Source organism: Pteropus vampyrus, unplaced genomic scaffold (genome assembly GCF_000151845.1).
Source record: "Pteropus vampyrus isolate Shadow unplaced genomic scaffold, Pvam_2.0 Scaffold2, whole genome shotgun sequence".
Taxonomy (NCBI): domain Eukaryota; kingdom Metazoa; phylum Chordata; class Mammalia; order Chiroptera; family Pteropodidae; genus Pteropus; species Pteropus vampyrus.
This window is the reverse complement of record NW_011888783.1, coordinates 29,900,072-29,920,887: the sequence shown is the minus strand read 5'-3', so window position 1 is coordinate 29,920,887 and position 20,816 is coordinate 29,900,072. Positions and strand designations below refer to the sequence as shown.

General features: G+C 36.0%; 1 pseudogene; it reads left to right on the top strand.

Annotated features, from left to right (window-relative positions):
• Positions 1-836: 836 nt before the first annotated feature.
• On the top strand, positions 837-8,187 carry LOC105292149 (annotated as a pseudogene).
• The last annotated feature ends 12,629 nt before the right edge of the window (positions 8,188-20,816 follow it).

The following is a 20,816-nucleotide window of genomic DNA, read 5'->3' as shown; positions in this document are numbered from 1 at the left end:
ATCATCTATTACCCCTCCTTGTCGTCGTCATCTAGAGAACTCAGTTGCCTTCTTATTTGATAACTTTAGCACTTGGATCTTTATCTTTTTATTATTCCACGGTTATTCTCACAGACTTCCTTCTTACTGACTTTAATATCTACATGGATGATACATCTAATACCTTAGACTATTGTTTCTGAACCTCTCCATTTTACAATAAAATTATGTTATTCTTCACCTACCCTCAGCCACCTTCTCATATAGTCATACTTTTGACCTCGTGGTCATCAATGAATCCATTATCTCCAGATCTCAAGTGCAAGCATGCCCCTCTCTGACTACAGTCACCTAAACTAATAGCTCATGAAATTAAGTACATGTACACAAGCAATATTTTGACTTTATTAAGACTTTCTAATTTGTTGAGTTTGTGATTGTATCATTACCAATCTGCCCTCCTCAGGTCCTCTCTCCTGCATACCCAGCTGGGATTTTATGATACATAATTAAGGCATTCTTTGACAACACCCTATACTTCTCTCTGCTACTCTCTTTTATCTGGCTGAGCTGCAACCTTGATTCCCATGCAATAGTTCCCATAATTCAAAACAAATGAACATCGGTTAAGACACAATAATTATGCTGTCTAGGAACACTTTAAATTCTGTCTATATAACAAATTGGTAGCCGTAATTGTCAAGATTTTCCAGAGGAATGGACCAATGGGAGATAGAAGATAGATAGATAGATAGATAGATAGATAGATAGATAGATAGATAGATAGATAGATGATAGATTGATAGATTATAAAGAATTAGCTCATGCAATTATGGGAAGTCTGAAGATTTTCAGTCATGAAGCTGGAGTTCCAGGAGAGTGAATGGTATAGTTTTAGTCCATGTCCTTGGGCTGAGGACCAAGGAAATCAGTGGTGTAAGTTCCAGTCCAAGTCCAAGTCTTAAATCAGAAGACTGAAGTCCCAGCTTCAAGACAGTCAGGCAGAGAGAGTGAATTTTCCCTTCTTCAGCATTTTTGTTCTATTCAAGCCCTTGGTGGATTGGATGAGGCCCATTCACCGAGGAGGGCAGTCTGCTTTATTCAGCCTACAGATTCAAATGTCAGTCTCACCCAGAAACACCTTCACAGATATACCCAGAACAATATTTTAGCAAATATCTGGGTACCTCGTGGCCCAGTCAAGTTGACACAAAGTTAACCATTGCAGTAGTCAAGAGCAATTGTTTTACTTCCATAGGACTACTGCATTCTCGCTTTCCAAAATGATATTTTGTCTTTGTCTTGTCTTTTCTCCTTATATCTCCTAAGCCCTTTTAATCTCTGCTTATAAGATTGTTTCATAAGTCATGAAACATGAGAAAATGAGAAAATTAAAATGAAATTAATTCAATAAGAATTCCTTCACCTTTCAACCTAAAATTTTCCATCCATCACACTCTATACATGTTTTATTATAAAGGGTCTTTGTTAACTTCGACTTCTCAAGGGCTTGGTTTCTCAATTATCTTCTCATCCTCTTCTAAATCACCATTTCTTTACTCAGTTGCTCCCATTGTCAAAAAGCACCTCTAGTAACTCCTTTCTTAAACACGCACACACACGCACACACACACACACACACACACACACACACCCCGACTCCAACAGTAGCAATAACAATAGCAATAACAGAATAAAGACCCTCGCTTCACTTTACATCTTCCTCCAATCATCTCTTGGTTCTCCACTAAAATGTTTTCTCAGGAGTCTTCCCTGTTCACCCATTTAAAAGTAGCCACACAGTTATTCTTTATCATATCTTTCTATTTGAAGTCTCCACATTGTGTTTATCACTTTCTTATATGTATATATGTTGATGATGTCTGTTTAATGCTTTTCTCCCCCAAAATATTATATAAGCTCTATGAAAGCAGGTAATTCTTCTGTCTTTTCACCTCTGTATTATCAGTACATACGGCAGACATAGAGGATCCTCAATAATAATTTTTTGAATGATTGAATAAATGAACTATTTCCTATTTTTTCTGTTTACTACTAAACCATAAGATTCTCAAAGGAAAGAACTTTGTCTTTGTGTCTTATCTGTTTTTGCAGTTGGTTTCATAAAGACTTGCTGAATGAGTGAATGAATCATTGACACAAATGAGCAATAATCTAAAGATAAAAGTTATTAACTAACATAATGTGCTGCTCTTGAAATTTGCATTGGCATTTTTACTTTAAAAAAATCAGAATGATTTCTTTGAGGGTTATACTAATTCCTCTTAAACTAGTCTAATTTGTGTGACTTATACATATGCATCTAAATTAATTTTTCTAACTTTAACCAAGGCTTATAAATAAATAAGTATACATATATGTATGTAGATGGATGGCTATATATACACCTACCCACATATATATAAAACATATGTTAGTCCTGTTCTAAGAATCTGCCAAAGTTTCTTGGTAAGACTTGCCAATTGCAATCATGTGACAGGATGACAGTTCTCTTCTCTGGGAGAAGTCCAGACTTCCAGTGTCTGGGACAGAAATAATATAGACCAAGAAACATATATAGCTGATGATGGATGATTTTTGGCTCCTATAATGTGAGCTTTGGTCTTCTTATTGGGAAACTGAAAATCATTAGACCAGAATTATTTTTATTTCTACGCGGCTGAAAATTTTTTCTTTTTGTATTTCTGTATTTAGGCACACTTCAAAGACAATTTGCTTGGTCAATATGGGTTTATATTAAATTTTACCACCCAATGACAAATTGCATGAGATCTTTTTGCCAGTGTAGCTGCCTTATTTCTATCAGAATAGTAAGTACGTATCCAAATATATCCAATTACAGATGCTTTCTTGTTGTCGATAATATAGTACTGCTTAAGAGTAAAGATGTTCTCACTCTCAGGCAGAATTGATTTTGAGATGACAGGGACACTTCAGTGATTGCATTTATTCACACAGAGGAGGTAACAGTTACGAATGCTTTCAGCTGCAAGCAACAAAAGCGTCAACCAGCAGTGACTTCAACAAAGTTGGGTTCGGTGGCACGATGACATTTAGGCTCTCATCTCTGCAATTCTACTGGCCCTCTCTTCAGTGTTAAATAATGGCTGCAACACAAACATGTTCTGGCACACTTGTCCTAGCACAAAAGTGTTTAAATGCAGTAAAAAGGAAGTGTTACAGATAAGTGATTTTCTCCTTGTATACTGTCCTCTCATTAAGGAGAGAAAATTCTTCCTTGAAACTCTTCGACAGACTTTTCTTCATATCTTATTGGCTACCAGTTGGTCCCATGACAATGTTTAAGCCAGTTGTTAAAGCCACCTTTTCTGAGAACTAAGGATTATTGTCTGATTTTTGAAAAAAAAATGGGGCTTCATTAGAAAGAATAAAAAGAAGAATGACTTTTGTGTTGGCAAGGAATTGTGCCTCCCACAGAAGATTATCAAGAATACTCATGGGGCTTCATGGAGAATATCATACTTATGTTGAATCTTGAATTCAAGTGGAAGTTGGCCAGGAGAATAAAGTCTGGAAAGGTTGAAAGGAAGAGAGAGCTGCTTCTGCAAATATGTAGAACAACCAGAGAACTACAAATCATTAGATAGAGCTGGGCATTCTGTATGTGTAGAATAGTGAGAAAAGTCACTGCAGAGGTTACAGATGTCAGGTCACGAAGGCAGTATGGAAGCAAGAAATCAAGTTCTCACACCTTCAGGCATTCATTCTGAGGTTTCAAATAAATAAAGTTTCAAATAAATAACTGACTGGGCTTTCCCTCCATGTGGGGCTGAGAAAATCTAGACATTTCAAGGACAATATTGTCATCTCTCTATTACAAAGAAGAAAGATGAGAGCAATCATTACTTAGAATCTCTCTCTCTCTCTCTCTCTCTCTCTCTCTCTCCCCCTCTCCCTCCCTTCCCCTTCCTCCTGCCCTCCCTCTCTCCTTCCTTCACTCCCTCTCTCCCTCTCTCCCTCTTCACTTAGCTAAATCTTGCTCAGGCATTTTACAGCTATTTGCTAAACCAGATTGTACTCAATGGGTTATAGAGCCTCAGAGGACTTGCTAGCTATACTTCCTCTACTAAATGCTTTGAAGAAAAGAAACTGAGAGCTTGGAGTGAAACCAGTTCTGCTATGTTGATCATTATTTATTAGACCAAAGGATCAGTACCGGAGCCCAAAGCTACCCAATAGAAATGTACTTTATTGGATAGTCGCAGACAAACTTAATTAGATTTTTTTCTCTTTGGAAAGGGTAGCAGGTCGAGGGATGGATGAATGCCAAAACTGTAGTAGTGGAGACAAGATGCAGAGGAGGAAAGAGGTAGGGGAGAGAAAAAGAACTGAGACTAAGAGAAAGAGGGAAAGGGAAACGTATCTGAGCTCTAGCAATTAACACAATGAATCATTGATCTTGGAAACTAGGGGAAATAAGAAAATCAAAAGCATCAACTAGTTAACAGTTCTTTAGTGACCTGGATCATATTATCATCATTGTTATCATCAGACCCTAGGAATTATCAAATGTTTTTTCAAAATGTGATCTAATCCAATCTCCCTAAAGAACATAATATAGTCAGAAAGAATTATGGATGAAGTTTGCAATCACAAATTATTTTGAATCAGATTGAATTATTCCTCACCTTCTAAGGTAAGTATCTGAGGTGTGAGGTCTTTGGAAATAGTCAAGTCAATGTTTCCTTTCTATGATCTTGTGGTTAGTGGCTCAGAGAGAAGCCTTTCTTCTCTGGGTAGTCCTGGAGAAGAAAACAATAGTCAAAATAGAAGCAGGCAATCATTGAGGCAACAAGAGAATGAGAAATAATGTTTAGTTATTAAAAGCTGAGGGCTAGAAGAGACATGATTCATGGATCTGTCAGGCTGAGGAATATAGCCTGAAGGACAAATAGAAGCAGGTTGGAAGACAGGAAATATATTTCTGAGAAAGGCAGGCAACAGGGATCTATTCCAGTTGAAGCATACCTATGTCTTCCAGAATACTAGTTCTCCATCATGGCTACTTATCAGAATTACCCAGAGTACTATTGAAAAACCCCATTTCCAGACCTTACTCAAGTCCAGCTGAAACAGAATATGACTTTTAATGCATCCACCCATTATGGAGCTTTCACCTGTCCACATGAAAATATTTGTGTAATGATGGCAACAGTTCTTTTTCAAGAAGAATTATCTTTGGTTCTCAGACAAAGGCTATCTGAATTCTTTTTACTAGAATGTTCTTCCTTTTTTTTTTTTTGCATTTGTTTTATTAAACCTTGTTCTTTTTAAAAATTGTTTTTGGCAAAATAAAAATTAGCAAACAAAATTATTGCTAGGTTTGAACTTGGGTAATTTAACAACATCACTATCACTAGTTTCCTAACTTTGAAATGAGAGTAATAAAATGTAACAGCATTGTTTTCTATAAATTAAATAAGATAACATATATAACATTCTTGACACATAAAAAACACTCAAAATTTTCTCTCCCTATATTATCAGGTAAGACACTTTGGTTTGCAAAGTTTGACTCCTACTTAAACAATAAAGATGATTTCTTGTTTAAGGTAAATGAAAAAACAGTCTGTGGTGAGTGTCGGGTATTATTTAAATAGGACTCTGGCTCTGTTTTTTTTTATGATCCTTTCTATCCTACCCTCTTATGTGTTTTGGGGTTTGCCTCTGGGCTAGCTTCTCAGGGTGACTGCCAGGAACCACAGTGTGAGAAAGAATGCTATTCTTGAAACCAAGAACAGAATCCCATTCCTAAGGCAATTGGACTACCCGAGCCAATAACTATGGCCAGGGAATGCCATGCATTGAGGGCTCAGCCTGAACCAACTCTGGTGCTAAGGGAAATGGGATTATTCTAATCAATTTAACACACCAGGAACAGCCCCTGGAACTGGAGATGCTGTAAATCTTATCAAACCCAAAAGTTGGAGGAATTACCACAATTTCTCTCATAATCTTATTCCTAAACATACTTGCTATTGGCTGGCTATCTGATTACAGCAGCCCCTTTTGTAGATCCTTACTGCCTGTCTTAAAGTAATTTGGGCTAAAATAAACGAAGCTGCTAACATTGTCTTTAAGGAAAATATTATTTACTTAGTACTTAGAAGTACTATAGTGTTGTTACTGAAATATGAAAAATATAAAAATTAGAAGGAAGAAAAAGGTTCTCATCTGACCAGAGAAGATAACCATCATTAAAATTTAGTGTATTATTGTTGTCTTTCTCTTATGCATGCGCATATTGTTATATACAAAGTTTTGTATGTTTATATTTTACCTTAAATTGAGTTTTAAACTAATATATGTGTTTCTTGATTATAAGAGAAATAGCTAGTCAAGTTTTTTAAATGGAAAAATACAGAAGTGTAAAATGAAAAGGAAAAAGAGGAAAGAAGGAAGAAAATAAGGAGGGAGGGATGGAAGGAGGAAGGGAGGGACGGAGGGAAATAGAAATAGAAATCTCATTGAGATACCATTTCTATTTTTCAGTATGCATCAAACATTCGTTTTATGTAATTGAGGTAAAGCTATTTATACTTGTGTTTTAAGCATAATTAATAAAGAAATGTTCATTTATCTTAGATGACAGAAAATATTTACCACTGGATGGTTTATTAGTCTTTCCCAATTAAAAAAAAATGACTCAGGTAATCAATACGAGTTTTAAAGATGTGGAAAATCATAACTCAAGCTTCCTAGCAATAAAAAATGACCACTATTGCTATACTTAGCTTTATTTTATGGAAGGGAGAAAAGGGGCTTACGTATAATAATTCTTTCAGTGTGGCTCACAACTTAGTAAATAAATTAGCCAATTTTTATTTTAATACTTTAAGCAAAGTAGTATATACATATAATTTTAAAAGACAAATACAAACACAGAAGTCTGTTCTTCCTCGTCACTTTTTTTTATAACACACTTTTCTTGATTTATGGATACAATATTTTCTTAGTTTTCTGATTATATTATAGGCTTTTAAGTACATTTTTTTGTCCTCCACATTTTTCTTTCCTCTGTATTCTATTTTCTCTTTTTAAAAAATATTTAGTTCCATTTTATATTTTGGAGGTTGCACTCACATTCCTGTGGATATTGTACCGTCTGCTCACATTCAAGACAGAAGCTCTATATGCTCCCTGTAGGCTCTGTGCATGTGTCTGTGAGGGGGAGCAGTTTGAAATGAGGGGGACAGTTGTTGATTTGGGCTTTACTACTGCAGGGTAAAAGAAGAGGGATCTGGCTGTCCAAATCTCAGTATCTGTTGGCCTTTTATTTTGACTAGACCCTTTGCATTAATTTCCTATGTCTACCATAACAAATTGCCACAAACTTAGTGACAAACTAACACCAATTTATCTTGTATTTCCATAGTTCAGAAGTCTAATATGGGTCTCATTGGTTTAAAATCGAGGTATTGGTAGAGCTATTTCTAGAGGGTCTACGGGAGAACCGATTTTCTGACCTTTTCTACTTTCCATTTCTTTGCTTGTAGTCTTCTTCCATTTTTAAAGCCAGCAGCGTCTAGAGTCGTCTTTCACACACTCATCGCTCTTACACTGAGTTTTCTGCCTCCCTCTTCTACATTTAAAAGACCCTGTAACGCTTTCCTGCAGCCGTAGCAGTGAAGGTCAAGCTGTGTAGTCTCAGTGGGTACAAGATCTACACCCGGACACACGCGGCCCAACCCCAGGACCGATGGGAAGGTTTTCCAGTTTCTTAATGCAAAATGCGAGTCGGCATTCCTTTCCAAGAGGAACCCTCGACAGATAACCTGGACTGTCCTTTACAGAAGAAAGCACAAAAAGAGACAGTCGGAAGAAATTCAAAAGAAAAGTACCCGCCGTGCAGTCAGAATCTAGAGGACCATCACTGATGCGTCTCTTGCTGATATAATGGCCAAGAGGAATCAGAAACCTAGTTAGGAAAGCTCAACGAGAACAAGCTATCAGGGTTGCCAAGGAAGCAAAAAAGGCTAAGCAAGCATCTAAGATGACAGCAATGGCTGCTGCTAAGGCTCCCACAAAGGCAGCACCTAAACAAAAGATCGTGAAGCCTGTGAGGGTTTCTGCTCTCTGAGTTGGTGGAAAACGCTAAGTTGGCAGATGAAAATTTTAAATAAAGATCTGAATATAAAAGTACATACATACATACATACATACATACATACATACATATATACATACAAATAAAAGACCCTGTAACTACTTTGGACCACTCAGATAATCTCCCTACTTTATAGTCAACTGATTAGCAACCCTATTTCTATCTGTAACTTTAATGTTCACTAGCCATGTAACATAACATATTCACAGGTTTGGAGATTAGGACATGGACATCTTTAGAGTATCGCTATTCTGCATACTACACATTCCAATTTCTTGTCTGACAATCACTTCTTGAAGCAGCAGGAATGGGGCTCAGATGTCTTGATGTTGTATAGAAATTTCATACCTCCCCCGTCCCCCTGTTTTCTGCAGGGGCTCTTTTCCCATTCTCTGATGTGCATTGTGTTCCCCCTCCCAGTGTGGATTCCCTAGGATTTCACTTACTTGAAAAATGAATCTCTGATTATTGCCAAAGATAGAAATTTCTCCAGAATTCTAAAAACTGCCTGGAAGGGGTAATAATTCTTGAAATGGAAGGTGGTGGTGATCACGGTGCAGTGTGGGTAGCTGTGTGCCTGGGTGGTATGGGTTGAAGGAATGTGGCAGGCTAATGACTGACTTTTCAGACTTTTAAATAATTTTCCCATTTTCAATTCCAGCCACTACTCCAACTTTATATATACCTGGTGTATTCCCGAGCCTTCCCCGGATTCATCCATTTGCTTTTCTTCTTCCAAATTTGTTGACCTCCTCTCTTTGATAATTTCTTCTCACATGATTTTTTCTTCCTGTGGGTTTATGCCATATTTTATTCCTTTATTTTTATTTTAGTGATATTTTTGGAAAGATCAGAGATAAACAAATACAATCATTAACTAGAAGATGTTTATTGTTTTAAATAAATGATAATACTAAAGAACAACATATTATTTTATGCTGTTACTGAACATGGAGAGAGGGTCTATATAAATTGAGAGGTAGAGATTTGCAAATAAACATTTATGTTCAGATAACTGGAAAAGAGAAGTAAAAGAGAAAAAAAAAGAGAAAAGAACAGATTAGGGAAGCATTGCAGATTAAAATTGTTCCAAAACTGCAGAATTCATCTAATACCACATTTTTATTTGGATTAATGAGAGGAGTCCAGACTAAGTAAGAAAAACTATGCAAGTTCTTTCATATTACTACTTCTGCATTTAAATTTTTGAATCATCTCTGAGTTATCCAGGTTATAACTCCAGGATATGACATTTTCTGAGACAATACATATCAAAGAATCCCTTCTTTTGCCTACATGCTTGAAAGATATCTTGTTCAAGTATAAATATTTTTAGTTATTTTTCCTTGAAATCTATATGTTTCTCTATTGTCTTGAGGAGGTGGTTTGTGCAGATGTGTGAAGATGGTTTTTTGTTCCTTTCTATACAGCTTGCCTAGTTGCTTCTGAGACTTTTTTTTTAGTTCTTGAAATAAAAATAGACAACCTTGGGATATATGCTATTGATAGTCTTAAAAAAAAAAGCAGAGTTACCTTAATAAACACATTGACATATTTCTGAGATTAGTGTAAAAATGAAAAAATGTTATGATCAAGGGTTCTCTGAATCAAATACAGATGGTCCTGCTTAATGATCTTTCCAAATTAAAAGCTGTCTTAATTTTTAAATCAGATTTTCCATGGATTCACAAGTGGGATTATAAATTAAAGGACTGTAAAAAGCTGAATCAATTATCTGAAAATTTCTTACTTTAAAATCTGTATAAATCTATGTAACTACTTTCACCCTCCTTATTTCAGAAAGTCAAAGCCATAAAGGCTAGTGTTTACCTTTTTTGCAGGAGCTGACATACATAGAGAGCTGTAGTTTTTATCACAGAGAGTGGACATTGTTACAATTCAACTTGGTCATTTTATGACAAAACAACTATTTCAGCTGATTTAATTATCATTTCAATTTTTCACCATTTTTTTTTTTCATTTGGAGAAGTCCTCTATTCAAATTACAATACTGCTTTGTTTAGCTCCTAATCCTGTTGTCTCAGAGTGCCATTTTTATAGGCTGTGCAGTCCTTAAAGGTAATCTAGTTATCATTCATTTCTATATTCACAGGGCCAGGTCCAGTCGGCTGAGTGTGAGTGAACTGTGGCTTCTGTAAATTTATACCAGAGAGTACATTTTGGCTAGAGATCTCAGTGGCCTTCTTCCCATCACTGTTCCTCTGGGCCTCCTGGAGCAGATCGTTTGACTTCTGGCTTTAGTTGTGAACCTCTCATCTGGAAGCTCAGGTTGTAATTGAACGAATGCAGAATATTTGTCTTTGGAAGGTCCATTTGTACATGTCTCCCAAGGCACTGCCAACAGCATGTTTGACATCTTGAGATTTGAGGTCAGGGACAAGATACTTGTTGTGAAGCAGCCTGTATAGTTGTATAGTTGAATCAGCAGCCTGATAGAGTGCACATGCTGAAGGAGATGAGAAAGGAATGTAAGTCTTGAAACTTGCTCAGGAAGGTGAGATTTATCTAGATGGCAGGACTAAAGCAAACTATGAATTGCTAAATTCCTTGGCACAGAACATAAGGAATTAGAATTCATATAGCCCAAGAGAGTCTTTGTCATTATTTAGACACTAAATTTCGAGGGACACCACTGTTTTCTTTATATCCTCAGGACATATATAACTGTATATTAGAGTATATTGCAGTATATTACATCTCCATTGAAGACTATAATCCATTTCATCTCCATTCTCCAATGGAGAATTTTTTAATCATGCTCTCTGACCATTTCTTTAATGAGCAAGTCAAGTCTTATGAATAGCTTGAGTACTTCAACAACTGTCAAGCAGACTTGTAAGTGGAAACTACTAGTGTAACAACTAGGTCATTGCCATTATGCAACCCACACAAGGTAAATTAAGAATAAAACATCCTAAATTATACTCTAAATCTTTGTTTCAGCTTCTGGCCTTACTATGAGTCTGGGGGATCTGATTAGGTTATAGCAGCCTTCCTGAGGGGTAGGAGCAGCAAGCCATCCTTTTGCCCTCTATTGAATTGCTCACCCGGAGACTTCTTCAGTCTTCTCTGGTACCTTTGCCATGGAAAAATTCCCAGATCATGATGGCTCACATTAGTCAAAAACTTTTGGAAAAAGTTTTATTCAGATCCTAACCTCATCATGAAATGGATATCAAAACAGAATAAAATTACAAATAACAGTCATGGAAGAGTCCTTAGATACCTCCTACTATAGGATTATTTCTTTATGATGCAAGTTGAAGTTCAAGGAAGTAAATAAGATTCTTCAAGGCAGCAGACAAAACAAAATAAAATAAAATTAATAAAGTAAAAATCCAAAGCAATAGGAATTTCTCTCAAATTCCTCCCAGAATTATCCTATTTATATATCCTGGTGATACAAAACTCTATGCCACCAAACTTTACGGTATGGGTATTCCTGGTAACTGATCTATATATTTTATTCTGTTTAAGGAAGTTATATAGAAATAGTTAACATTATTTTTATGTGGCACAGTTCTAAGTGCTTTGTATATATTTACTTATTTACTACTTGATCTCTATTTGGCTTTTGTTATTCCTATTTAGAAACTGAGGCACAGAAAGGACAGCAACTTTCTCCAGGTTGCACAGGAAGTAGCAGAACTAAAATCCAATCCTAGGCAATTTGATTCCAGCATCAAAGTGCTTAATCACACACAATAATGCCTCTCTAAAATTCTTAATTTGCTACATATATTTATCAGATCCTATGATTTTAAACAGTTTCCTGAGTGGAAGGAGGAAGCCAAAGAGCTGTTCAAAAATGTTAGGATCAAACATTATACTGCTCTGTTCATTTTGTAAAAATCTTTCACTGCCCTCATGAGTGCAAACAAATGTGTCCCCATCAAGATACAACACCAAAATGAGTGTTCCAGAAATGGATATGAACTCAGAATCTTTGATCATTATAAGTAAGAGACATGGGAGAACCTAATCCGAAAAATTTATTTGAGCTATATAAAAAGCTCAAATTAATGGTACCACCTAGAAATGCTCTCTGAAAGGCTAAATCTTTGGATTTTTATACTATTTGGAAGAGGAGAGGGTTCTGTTAATAGGACAGACTTCGTGCAACATATGTTAAGAAAAAAATTTGGAAGCACTTAAAAAATACAAATTGGAAGCTCAATCTTGCAAAAAAGAAAAAAAATCCTTAAAATATTTTGGAGCGTTTAGGAGAAAGTCAATAGTAAAATTAGTATGAACATAGAGAAAAGGCTTTATGAGTCGAGTGCCCGTTGTTTTTCTAAATGTCAGCATGGAAACCCAAACAGAGAGAGGTGAGTTGGGTCCCTGGAAAGACTGACGGAGAGAGCCAAGTGTTAAGTCTGTGACGTGGTTGATGGCAACCAAAGATTGTCAAGTGCATGATGACAAAGTATTTCCTGGAACTAGGGGCTGCTTTAAGACCTATAAACAAGGGTACTGTTATGGGGGGCCTGTGCTCTAAACCAAGGTGGGATATATATGTGGCAATACTACCAGTGGTTTGAATGACTTTCTCAGACACAGGTCTCTGGAACTTGGAAACCATTCATAGATAGTTTGAGCTGAGCTTTATACTGAATTGGCAATCTTTCTATACTAGAGGAAAAAAACAACTTTTAAACACAACTTGCTCTCTGCTTTTATTTTGACATCATGGAAAATAACCGATTTTAAAACATAACTTACACTCTATTTTGATTTCAACTTCATGATCTTGAAAATATAGTACTTGGCTATTGACAGAGACTAGGACTGACTTCATTAAAGCTTTTATGGTTTCACCCTGAAAATCATATTTAATTGGGTTCTTAACTTTAATTCAAGATTACTTCTGCTAATGAAGTAGCCACCTACTCTAAGGAAAGCAGGAAAGTATGTTCTAGTTCAAAGTTACCACATCTCTCTTTCTCTATAAAAAGGAAGGACTGATCTAAACCAGTGATGTCCAACCTTTTGTGGCACCAGGGACCGGTGCTCCTGTGAGAATCTAATGCCTGATGATTTGAGGTGGAGTCGAGGCCGATGGATGCTAGCACTGGGGAGCAGCTACAAATACAGATGAAGCTTTGGCCTTTCGCCTGCCGCTCACATCCTGCTGTGCAGCCTGGTTCCTAACAGACCACACACTGGTACCTGTCTGTGGCCTGGGTTTTGGGGACCCCTGATATAAACCCTCTGTAAGAGTTTGTTGGGGTTTTTTATCCTCATAATCAAACTCAGATGTTGTCGATATGACCTCCCCAGAGTAACTACCAATTTCAACAGAAGAGAGGCCTAGAGTGAGTCAGGATGTGTGTGTGTATGTGTGTGTGTGTGTATCAGTTACACCCACACATACATACATACATATGTATATATAATACATATGTATATATAATACATATAATACCAATAATAAGTGAAATTTATCACACTGTAAACCAAATAAGAAACCATCTGTGAAAACCAGAAAAGAAACTTGCCTAGCTTCCCCCATGTGCTTCTCCAAAACATTTTTCTCCCACAGAGTAAGAAAAGCACTTCGCAGAATATCCAAAGCATCAGCCTAGAGTTGTGACTCCTAAGGGCTTGGTTGTTTCAGCCTCACACCTTACCATTCACGTTACCGTTTATGTTACGGTTTATGGGAAATGTGTTTTTGTTTAAAAGTCTTTTCCCTCTAATTAAACAGAGATGGAACCGAGTCATCAATGGAGTTTTGGAAGCTGACAAATTGCAAATGTCAATAAGCTATTAAAAACATGTTCTGTCTAAAGATATTAGGAAGTTGCACTGATCTTGAATTCTTAAGAAAAGAAAAAGACCTTTAGCAGGCCTTAAGAATAACTGAGGAACCTTAGCTTAACTGTAATTCTTTCCCCTTACAAATTCTTTCTGATCCATAGGCTGGGAAAAGAAGGCCAAGGCTTGTAAATTTTCAAGGAAGGGGAAAATCTCACACCCCTTGGCTATTGAACAATTGTATTCTCTCTATAGTATCTCTTAACCCTTTTTTAAAATGGAGGAAATTCATTTAGTGGAAAGCTCTCAGTTCTCAGAAGCAGACTAGCCTGGTGGCAATGTTGTGATGATGCTGCCTTTCATTCATCTTTATACGTGGGGTTGGGTGGAATTCTATGTGACCACAGACCAGCCTCAACCTCCATAAACTTTTACCTAACCCAACAGATCTCAAATTTTATGCATAACTTTGTGAATATGCCAACAATCAATAAACTGTACACTTTTAATGGGTGAATTATGTGGTATATAAATGACATAACAACAAACTCATTATAAAAATTTTAGTGTGTGCACAGTCAAATAGGATACAGGTTCTTGAGTATCAATCCAAGGTCAGAATCTTTATATGCTGACTCCAGGCAGCTGTATTTTAAACAAACATCTCAGGTGACTTCAATGAGATTACCCAATTTTTAAGGAAATCTAAAAGAGATGATGTATTTTGGTACTTTCCTCTGAATAAGAAAAAAAATCTCACAAAAGTTCAGAATAATCAATAAGCAATAAGCAAGTAGCCATCCTTAATAAGTCATAAATTTGATTCAATTCTTAATTCTCCATTGTGAATGTGAATATTATCATTATTATAGGAACCATGATAATTTTTTACTGAAACTAGGTCAGAAGTCCCCTCAGCTAACTTATATGAGCTTTGAACAAGCCACAAAGGAATTTCATGTATATTTTCTTACTGAGTCCTCACAAAAACCCAGTTGAGTTTTAGGAGTTATAAAAGCCACCTGTCTTCTACAGGAAGGTGGAGATTCATTAAGTTTAACTGATAACTCACAATCTGCTTGGATCCCAGGTCTTCTGACTCCTAGTTCAGCACTCTTTTCACCATAAAAATCTGTCTTAAAAATGCTTCCTCAGCATGTACCAGTATGGCTTGCCCCTAACCTTTAGAAGCTATTGTTTGAGCACATTTATGAAGTTTCTATTGTTAATGATGCTAAGAACCTGTACATCTTTTTTCTACCCGCACCACAAAAAAGAAAATGTACAATTTAACACATTTCCCCCAGTTCTCTGTAACAGTTTTTTGTCTATAAAACTTGATTAATGTATATCAGCAATGGGGAACATATAGGAATAAGTGTGTGTATATTGAGAGAAGAGTCTCCACGTGTTTGTGGAAGGATGGAACATTATTCTAATGCGAAATTACAAAATAAAATAATTTATTAATTTGTATGTGAACTGTTAAAAGAAACTAACATTTATTGGACAATTACTATGTTATAAATCTACTTTTCTCCTGTCACCAACTCTCCCCGCCATTTTCATTCTTAAAGACAAGCATCTGGCACACTACAGGCTCCACCCAGGCATCACTGTCTTCTTGATGTAAATTAATGTCCCTGTGTATATCTCAAGCCTTTCAATTCTTTGATCATCTCATCTTTATTAACCTTTACCGTCATTCGACTTTAAGTATTCACTCCCAGAGTGATGTCGTCACTTTGAACTTTGAAATATTTATCCCAAAGATCCCATTAATTACAGCTCTTTCATTTGACCTCAAGGAATTCTTCAAGAATCTGATAGACCCATTCCTCTCTACTTCCTTTCAGGAAAATCTTAGATTCTGTGTTGATCTCTTCAGTCATACCTTTGTCAATTCTCAAATTTTCTGACCTTGTTGTCTTTCTGACCTACCAGGCAATCTGACATTCCTTTTCTCTGTACCTAATGCTGGACCAGTGACTTTCTATCTTCCTCTTTCCAACCTTATCTGGATCTCAATGCTACCTGGAATTTCTTCTGACTTTTTCAAGTTTTTCCATTTTCATCAGATCTTTAAACATAATAACTTGGCCATGAGACCACGTAGATGAGCTCTGTTCTTTGCAGAGAAAATAGAAGCTTTTTTCGTGGCAAAATCTTCAATGTACTATCACCAAATCTATGAAATTAACTGTATACTAGAATCTTTCCTTTCCTGCTTTTCTTTTGTTGCAATAAGATGTCTCCCTTGTACACAAGGAACTTTTCATATATCTTTATTGTCTCACTCTCTTTTGACTCCTTCATATTTTCATTTAAACATATTGAATCTCTGTCTCAAAATAAAAATAGAATGTAAAAAGTCTTTTTTTTTACCCTTAGGAGCTCTTCAATGTATTATTCTTTCATTTAGTTCCTTAAGTCAGAAGCATCTTTTATTCCTCCTTTTTCCTTATTCCCTACATTCAATGAATATGCAAGTTCTGCCAAACCCATTTCCTCAGTATCTCTTTATTCATTCAATTTTATCCATTCCCAATGTAAAGGCTCTAAATCAGTGTTGTGCAACAAAAAAATAATATGAGTCGAAATAAAATTTAAAAATTTAATTTTCTAGTAGACACAAAAATGTAAAAGGAAAAATGAAGTTCATTTTAACAATTTTGTTCACTCTAATATATTTTAAAATGTTATTTCAATATGTTGTCATGATAAAATTTTATTAATGAGATATTTACCTTCTCACTTTGGATTAACCACATCTAAACAGATATGTTGCTACTGGCTACCATATTGGGCAGTGCATCCCTAGATCATCATCTCTTGCCTGATTCCGTCAATTCTTTGCTGATGCCAGGAGGAAACTTCCAGTGGTTTTCTTGTTTCCTGTTGGGGGTCCCTCTCATATGTTCTATATACTACAGCCAGAATGTTTTCTAAAAATAAAATCTCATGTTGTTTTCCTCCATAGAACTCTGCATTGTTTCTCACAGAACTATAAGTTTTTATATTTACAAGGCTCTGCATAAACTAGACCTTGCCTACTTTCCAACTTCAGCTCCTTCTTTTCATATTCCACAATACAGCACATACTCCCCACTGTTTATTTTTGGTTCTTAAAGCCACTTTGATATTTCTTGGCTTCCAGGTCATTGCATAGTCTGTTCCTTCTGCTTAGAATGCTTGTCTTCATCCTCCTTGCCCCCATTCATCCTCAATAGGCTAACACCTACTCATACTTCGAGCTGTGCAGAAACCTTCCCTGACCCCCTAGGTCTGGATTATGGGTTCTTCCTGTGTACTCACATGGAACTTTTAGTTTCTTCTACCATATCCTTTATTGCACTATTGATACTTTCTTCATATTTAGTTACCTTCTTCCTTGACTCAGTACAGTCAGAGTCAGGACAACACTATGTTTGTCATTTTATCCCCAGCTCCAAGCACAGTGCCTAGTATATGGTAGGTGATCAATAAATGTTCACTGAGTAAATGAATGAGTAAATGAATAAATGTAATCTTTTTAGTACAAGAAAAGAAAAAAAAGAGAGATAATCTTTACTATTTGCAGATTGTCCTGTGATTTAAAAGTATTTTTCTCTTTTCCTTTCTTGATTCCTTGGATCGCATTAATTTCCAGATGAATTTGTTTCAAAAGAAATCATTTCTTTAAGGTAGATATTAAAAGGTGAAGAGGATGAAATCGCTCTTTCACTAGGACAAAGATAGGAAAATTCCCAGAGAGAATAACTGTGAATTGCATAGCATGTATTAGAATAATTAACATTTGATTATGTAGTGAAATAACTATTATTAAAGTTAACCAATGACCTCATGTCACTAAATGTAATAGACATTTTAAATCTTGGACATCTGACCTGATTTCTCAGGTGCCAGTATTTTAAAACTCACTTCCCCTTTTAAAACTCACTTCTCCTTTTAAAACTCACTTCTCCTTTTTCCATTGGGATCCTTGGAACCTTATTCTTCTGGTTTTCCTCCTGTCTCCCTGGCCATTCCTTTTCATTCTCCTTTCTCAGTCTTTAAATATTAAGAGTTCCTCAAAGCTAGGTCTTCCATTTTTTCTCAAATATATGTATTTCAACACCAAACCTCTCTTCTTGTCTCCAAATCTATCATCTAAGTATCTACTTAAGATCTCCCTTTGGAGAGATAAATGCACTCCAAATCGAACAAAATAAAGATAGGATTAATGACCACATACAAAGTTTACTCTCCCTCCAATGTTTTCTGTTTCATCAAATGACACTCCATGCGTGTAATTCTTTAAGACAGAATACTGGGAATCATCTTAGACATCTCCTTCTCTCCTAATCTCTATTTCCAGTATATTCCCAAGTCAATCGATATTTAGTGAATTAATATTAGAAAATTTTGTATTAACAAAGATGTAGAGTTCTTAAAGCATACATGTATTATTATATATTATCATTATATATATGCAAATATATACATATATATTTGCAGAGCTATGACATTTTTTTCTGGGGTACTGCACAACGTATATCTAAATGCCGTTAAATGTAGAGGCATTTTTATTATCTTCTCTGCCTATCCGTACATCAGTAGAAAACTCTTTCAGTTTCCTGAGTGAGGATAAGGGTAATGTCATAGTTGGCATCTATTTTTTTTGTTAGTCAAGTGGGACAAGAAATATGAGCATTTGGTATACCAGCTAGTATTTATAACTGTCTCCCAGTTTTTAAGGAGTTTCTAACATAATAACAAAAGCTTAGAAGGGAGAAGCATGAAGTACAATCTTTAGGAGCTAAACCTCTGAATCCAAGGGAAAAGCTTTGGCTGCCTTTTTCCTCTTAATTTGCCTCTAGTCAGTTAAGGATAGTTAAAATACAGAGGAACTGTTGAGAAAGGGTATTTCCTTAGGGTGCAATTGCCTTTACCTCCCTTTCTTTTCTAGTGATCAATAAGCAAGAAAGTTCTATAACCTTTCTTAACCTAGAATTAGTGAAGAAGAAAATCATTAGCTATCATTCAGCCTGCCTGAGCCCAACCTCATTGGCAGCGTCCAGAGAGCCTTAGCTTAGTGTTATAAAACTGACAATACTGCCTCTCATCAAAGTGTGTCTGTTCGGGCCACATAGACAATATATGTGTATATGCTTACCTATGTCCTAGAAAGAATAATTCTTTTTATCAATTAGAATTTAGGTTCTATTGTGGGAAAGAGAGATCCCAAATAAAGTGGCTTAAACATGAAGAAAGTTTATTTCTCTTTCATAAAATCCAGATGCAGACAGTTTAGGGCATGTATGGGTCGTTCCACAGCTGCTTGGAACCCAAGCTGCTCCCATCTACCCAGATGTGACCTTTCTCTTTAAGTTTCAATCCTCACTTTTCTCCAGCCCTCACTTAGTAGCTAGATTTAGCAAAGAGAGTAAGTTTTGGCTGATGGGATTTGAGGGGAAATTACTCTTGATATATGCCTCTATCCTTACACTACTGCTTGGAGAGTGGGGAGGGGAAGAAAAGTTCATTGTTCCTGGTGGCCATATGTTCAGTTTAAAGTCAGAAGATCTATTATCAGATATTGGGGACAAGTAGCAGTCTTCAGCACAGGTTTTAAAAGCATTTCTTTAGACTTGCACTAATTATACAGCCTAGAAGTACAGATTTAAAGCTGAAATAAATTTAGTTTGATTTCTGCTGTCAACATCTCTACCTGTGTGAACTGGGGCAAGTTAAAATGTTCTTGAATGTTTACCTCTTCCTTTAATATTCCATGCAAAACTCCATCGTAAAATTCACCAGGTTGTATTGCAATTTATCTTTGTGTCCGCTATGCTTAGTTAAGCACCCAACACATAGTTTGCACCCTCTACCTTAAAACAATTATTGGAAGGAATAATTTTCCTAACAATTAGTTTCTCCTTCCCATCTACATTCACAAATCATTGTCTTTCATCCTTCACTTTCCCTCTTTCGTGTATCATTTTCTTCTTTATCAGATTGGTTATGCAGTCTGTCTGTGTAACTTTTCGCTGTCACATTAAACCCATTCCATTGTTAAATTTTTTTTCTCAGCCATTTTTATAACTTTATTAAAGTACAATTTACATATAAAATTTACTCATTCTAACTGAATAATTAATTTTTGGTTATTTTACCTTATTGTGAAACATCATCATAATTCAGTTGTAGAATATCTTTTAGAATATCTTCATCACCCCAATAGAATCCTTTATGCCCAGTTACCTTTAAAGACATTTTTTAACCAATTTCCTACTTGAAATTGTAATTTCCCAGCATCTATTATTTACTTCCCATCCCTTTCCAAGTCTCTTCTTGAGCTTTTCTGACATTTTCTTGTGATATAATTGACATAAGACATTGTTTTAGTTTAAGTATACAACACAATCATTAAATGTATGTATATATTGTAAAATGATTAACACAAAAGTTTTGTTAACAACCATCACTAGACAGCTCTTGATACGCAAATAACCCTCAAGCAACTGTTCTCAGGCTTAGCTGGGTGTTGGAATAAATTGCGAGTTTAAAGAGATACTGATGCCTGCACCCACTCCTAGAGCTTCTAATTTAATTGGCTTGGCATTGGGTTCAAGCAAGCATCAGCAATTTTCAAAGGCTATGTCAGTAATTCCAATGTTCAGTGAAACTACTGCTTAGATTGGAGATAAACATTTTAGCTCAGAACCAGCTCTGAGGGAAAGATACTCTATACCTGATGGACAAAGAGCTGAAGAAAGAATGTAAAACTCAATGCCAGAGATAAACACCACCTGCCTCAAAGTGAGGGCCTAAGGTTAATCCTTGTGAATAGTGTGTGTGTGTGTGTGTGTGTGTGTGTGTGTGTGTGTGATGTGTGATGTGTGATGTGTGATGTGTGATAATGTGTGAT